The sequence below is a fragment of the Haliaeetus leucocephalus genome, unplaced genomic scaffold, assembly GCF_000737465.1.
Source record: "Haliaeetus leucocephalus isolate CR32 unplaced genomic scaffold, Haliaeetus_leucocephalus-4.0 Scaffold215, whole genome shotgun sequence".
NCBI lineage: Eukaryota > Metazoa > Chordata > Aves > Accipitriformes > Accipitridae > Haliaeetus > Haliaeetus leucocephalus.
In genome coordinates, this window is record NW_010972651.1 from 313,507 (window position 1) to 319,506 (window position 6,000).

Below are 6,000 nucleotides of genomic sequence, written 5' to 3' on the forward strand. Positions count from 1 at the left end.
TCATGCCGGAAACGCCCCCGCGCTCCGGCCGGGTGGATCACAGCTCATTAAAACCTCCCTGGTTTTTTTTTTTTTCCCCCAGCTCTGAGGACATGCCCGGGCCATGAGTTTCCCTCCGCTCGCCCTATTTTTCCACCTGCTTTGATGTGACTCCAGGTGAAAAGGCGGTTCCTCCATCCCAAAACGCTCTTCCGTGCCCAGCATCCAACTGGGGCTTTGTTAGAGGGGTGCTGCCCTGGGATCCCTCCTTCTCCCCAGGGTCCATAGGGAGAGATGCGGCTCCCAGGAGAGCCCCAAAGGATCCCCCGGCAATGAGCCCCCCCCCCCTGCCCACTCAGCACCCATGGGTGCCCTGGAGCAAGCAGGAGGAGGAGGATGGCAGTTCTTGGGACCTGCTGCCCTGAGGTGGGGCTGCCACCGTGCCACACTCCCCCCGCTCCCCCGGGTCCCCGTACCTGCACCAATCCTGCTCGTGGTCCTGCCGACAGCCTTGGGCAACCGCTGAGCTCCTGCCAGCACAGCGCCAAGCGGGACTGCTGCCACCCGTCCTGTCCCACGCCAGGACTGTGGGGACAGCCCATGCCACACCTCCAGCCCTGGCCTCTGCAGGGACCTGCCTGCCCTGCCTGCCTCTCCCTGCCTGCTGCCAGGGCACCCTCGCCAGGGACCCCCCGGGGCTCCCCTTCCTTGCTGGCAGCCGGGGCACGGCTCAAAACTTGCCCGGATTTGTCATCTCGGTGCAGCTTGGTTCAAAAAAACCCAGAGCTGCTGCTGCAGGAGCTGTTCCCATGGGATCTGCCAGGGGATGGGGACACAGTCTCATGGCCAGGTCATCCCCACCACCGTCCTGGTGGAGAGGCAGGTGGTCCCAAACTGGGTCCAAGGGTAATGGGTGGGCATGAGCTTCTCTGGGGCAGCGTTTAGGCAGAGAGCAGGCAGATTCAGGCAGCAGGGGTGTTGGGCTGCACCAGGGCTGAACTTGTTTCACTGGGGAGCATTCAGTTCCACCCCCCCAGAGCCCCCAAGGTCTGGCAGCAGCTCAGTGGGGCTTGGGCTGTGCCATGAAGCCCGAGGAAGGTGGGAGCAGGGGCCAGTCGAGGAAGAGGAGGCTGAAGGCACAAACGAACCGTGCCGCCTCCGAGCAGCCCTGAGGTGATAGCACCGGGACTGCAAACCTGGCTGGGGACAGAGGCCACCTCATTAGTGATGACAGCTAAGGAGACGAGAGCCAGCCTGATGTCTCCCTGCTCTCCCATCCCACCCCGCACTTGTCCCGCACGCCCGCAGAGAGGCCCCACCATAGTGGTCCTGCGTTAGCCGTCATTAGATTAATTGCTCACTGCAATTAACCACAGAAACCCGGAGGCAATTAACCAAGCGCTGGCCTGACAGTCCATAAAGCATTTACTGCGTTGTCATGAATAACTTGTTTGAGGTCCATAAACAACGCAGCTGTGCCGTGTCCCCGTATCCCCATATCCCCATGGGGCACTGGGTGATACCGGCCAGCACCCGACCTGTGGCAGTGGGTGAGGATTTGGGTGCATCCCCATCCCGGGGCTGCTCCTCACCTCCTGAAATGGGAGGGGAAAAACCTCACCCAACCCTTGCCCAAGGGGCTGGTGCTGTGAGATAAGCCAAATTAACAAGTTATTGTTAATTCTCACACAAAGTTGGTGAACTGCAGCACGTGTCATTTTGAAATAAAACACGGCAGCCGCCAAGGGGTTCAGCTCAAAGGGAGAGGTCTGGGTCCCAGTGGGCAGGACAGGACGTTTTGGTTAGATGGTCTGAGCAAATGCCAGTGGTGAGAGCGGGCAGATGCTGGAGTGGGGCCATGGAGTCTCCATCCTCGACCGCAGCGGGGTCTGGCCGGCCCCGCTGGGAGTGATTTTTTGCATTTTTGCAGCCCCGGATTATGACCGTTAACATTAACCCAACCCCTCTCTCCAAATACAAGTGGAGTTTCTCCCTTCCCGCTCCCCAAGCCCATCACCTGCCTGTCACGCCTGCTCTTCCCCAGCAGCTCCTCCGCCGCCGCCGTGATCCCCCGCAGCTCTCGTGGGGCTGACGCCTGGCCCTGGAGCAGCATCCACGAGGAAATTCGGCATTTCGGCCCTCATCTGCCATCTCCTACCTGCTGCCCCTTCCCCACTGCTCCCTCTGCACCGGCAGCAGGTGCAGCACTGAAGCCCCGCAAAGACCCTTGGACGAAGATGGTACCGGCACCACTGGGAAGGGCCAGTGGCCACTTGGGCATGGTGGGGTCAGGCCCCGGCCCCAATCCTCCGTATCCCCCCTATTTCCACAGCTGTTCGCTGCTTCCGGCAGCAGTGGGCCAGATCCGGAGGAAGAAAAGGGATTTCCACATCCTGGCCCGGTGTCCCCCCCGCAGGGACACGTGGCGGGTGGCTTTGGGCACCCAGGAACCAATAACGCTGGCGGAGAACGGCCGAGGTCACCCTGGCAACCGCAGCCAGCGAAGATGACATTTTTACCAATCAACCGCCCCCCGCAATTAACCGAACCCCCCCCCCCCCCCGGTGCAATTAAGTGAGCGCCGGGAGGCCACACACAGCCCAACGCTGGGGCAGATGATGCTCCTCTGGGCGCCACGATGACCATCCCAGCGTGTCCCCCTGTCCGGGCACAAGAGACCCTCGTGGGATCTGCCCCACGGCAGCGGCGGCCAGAGCCTGTGTGCAACCTCCTGCACCTGCAGGGAAGAGTTAAACATCTGAGCTTGGTTTTTTACCTTTGCTTATGGACTGAGAAGCTCCAGGTGCCCCGTTCCAACCGGCCGAGCAGCTACAAAGCCCCGTTTGTTCAGAGAAAATAATAATAATAATTTAGAAACGTTTCCGTGCAGGACAGGGGTTGTTTCTCAGCCTGGGAGCAGCCCCACGTGCAGCCCCCGGCCTCAAGCCAGCACCTCCCCGGACTCCCATTAACGCCCCAAACTTTGGTCTGGGCTCGGCCACCAGCAGACATAATGGCGATGGCGGGGGCCGTCATGGCGCGATGGACGGGCAGTGCTTCTCCGGGCCTGGCTGCTGCCAACCCTTAGCCCCGGGACCAGAACTGCTCTGCGCAGAGGCGGTGGCAGGAGTGAGCGATGCCCTTGGCACCCAGCACCCGCCTCCAACACCCAAAAATTCACACACCCCCCCAAAAAAACCTGCACAACCAGTCAGCTGCTGTCCTCCTTCCTGCTCAGCATCCGCACCCTCCTCTTCCTCCTCCTCCTCTGCTCCCGGCCACCCTAGGCCAGGGGACAGGGCTGGGAAGGGGACAGGGCTGGTCACTGGTGGTGACTCTGTTTTTCGCCCACCACCAGCTCTTGCTTCCCGGTCTGGCCAATTCTCCTCCCTCACTGGTGGCTGGAGGGTGCAGAAGGACACGGGTCCCTGCGGTGACACCAGTGTCACCCACCTTGCCCTGCTGCAGGTTTAGGGCTGGGAACAGGGACCCCCATGTATGGGGAACCCTGCAGCCCCCCTGCACTGCAGGGCACTTTGGGGGTCCAGGGCCATGGCAGGGGCACAGGCATCCCCCGCTGCCACCCCAGGGGAAACCGAGGCATGGAGCAGAGCGGCTGAGGTGCCCGGGCTCGGCGCACCGACCCCGGCTCTGGCCAAACAAAAGACTGGAGCGAGGAGGAGTGCGGAGGGAGTGGATGCACGGGGCCTGCCGCAAGGTCCCTGTCCCCATCAACCATGGCAGAAAGGGCATCATGGCACCCGTGTCACTGCATAAGGAGCTTTCCTGCCTGCACACACAAGCCACGGGATCCCTGACACATGATAGATACTCGGTCCCAGCCCTCACCCTCCTGGAGGTTCTGGACAAACCGTGGTAAAAAGCGTTTTGAAAAGAGGATCGATGACCATGATCACCTCTGACCTGTGCCGCGTGGCTCGGCGGCAGGGGGTGACATGCAGATGCCCCGTGGATGCCCTTTGATGGGGGAACGATGCTGCAGGATGAGACAGGCCCTGGTGCAAACCCTGGTAGCATCTGCAAATGCAGGGTTGCATGTGATGAGCTGCCCAGCCTCAGCTGCAGCTGCAGAAGAGGGACACGTAACGACCCCATGCGCCCAACCAGCTCCCTGGGCTGCCCAAAACCTCTCCCTGCCTTGTGAGGGGGCAGGAGGCTGCTTTGATTTGGGTTTGGAAATTCTCTCCCTGGTGACATGGGCAGGGGGGGAGCAGCCATGCAAGCTGAGCTGCAACCAGAACTGCAGAGGCAGGAGCAGGGCAGGATCCCTCCTCTTAGGGCCGAAACAAGCTCTGACAGTGCCATCAGGGACCCAGCAGGTCACTGTATCCGTGACAGCTCCAAGGACACTGCCAGCCCAGTGGCACCAATTTGCTGGTAAAGAGCTTAGACTGGGATGGGGGCCAGAGGCTGTTTCCACAGATCGATACAGGCAGTGTGCGGAGATGGGGGCCGGACCCCTGGCAAGGGGGGGGACAAAGTGGGGGGATTTGTAACACCCTGGCATCTCTGAGCTCGGGTGGAAATCAAGCCTTTTTTTCCAGCAAGCTACTTCGTGTCACCTCTCCAAATTTCAGCTTGCCCTGAAGGAGCTGGCTGTGCTGGTCCGAAGGGGTTTCAGGCAGCAAGGGACCAGGGTTATGGCTCTGGGAGTCTCTCTTCTTGTTTGCTTCCCAATTCAGCTCCAGCATCCCAAAGCTGAGCCGGCAGCCGGGGGAAAGGCAGCACCAAGCCCAGGGGCTACACTTCAAGGCAGAGGCAAGGGACCCCAAAGGGGCAAAGGTTTCAGAGAGCAAGAAAGCCCCTTGCTGCGGTTTCTGTTGGCAATGCCCCACCTCCAGCAGCACCCTTGGGAAACAAGGTTTTCCAGGGAAAAACGAGGGTCTCCGAGACAGATAATGAATACACACCTGCAGCACCAGTGTCTGCCTGCCCATCCATGTGTCCATCTGCACACCCGATGCTGGGTGAGCGGTGCTCACCTGGGACAGGGGCTCTTGCAACCCTAAAAACCCTGCCTGCCTCACAGCGGGTGACCTGCAAGAGGGGGACGTTGTGGGAGGAGAGGAGCCAACCATCCCGTAGGGAAAGGGATGGCACCCCGGGAGGTTAACGCTGGAGCTCAGCACACCCAGCACCTCAAAGGCCCATAAAGGTGGCTGAGAACACAGGTCAGCCGTGACTTTTATAGCATCTTGAGTAACCGCTGCCATCGCCAAGCCATCACCAGCACGTTAAATAAAACACATTGCCAGTGAGGTCATCTAATAGCCTATTATTTTTTTATTTGAACTTTTTACCTTCACCTCTTCCTCCGTGCTGAATCAGCTCCTTCGCTTGGCACTTTAATTCCTGCCCCATTTGTGAGATTGATATGGGCTCTCCTGGGGAGCCTGGTCAGGCGCTGGGAGGATGCCCAGGCAGGCGCTGGCGCTCCTGGACTTTCGCTCCTGCTCCGGGATGGAGGCAAGAGGAGCCAGGACCTGCCCCACTGCTGCCCCGTGGCTCAGGACACTGCATGGGGGGCGAGGAAGGGTTTGCACAGAGCAAGGATACAGCCCACACCACCCTAGGCACCACGGGCATTACCTCGTCTCGCAGTCCCAGGGGGTTGGGCTGGACTTTTGCAGCAGCCAAGTGGCACCAGTTTCACCCCCTCTCCTCCAGCTCCTCAGCTCACCCCCAGAAGGCTGACACGCCGCAGAGAGGCACGGACTATTGAGAGCTGCAAAGCCGGTGACAAGTGCTGGGGGAAGGCTGGGCTCTGCTGCAGAGCCACTTTGTGAGGACACGGAGGAAATAACAGTGGCTGCAAGTTGAAGGGATGCTCCAGAGAAGCCTGCCCACCTCCGGGATGGCTCCAGCACCCATCCTCCCCAATCTGGACACAGGCAGAGCAGACCCAGACTCAGGAGCGTGCGTCTAGTCAACACTCTTTTATTAAAAACAATTACAAAAAGTTACAGGTTACAATAGTTATGTACAACCCAAAAACCTCTT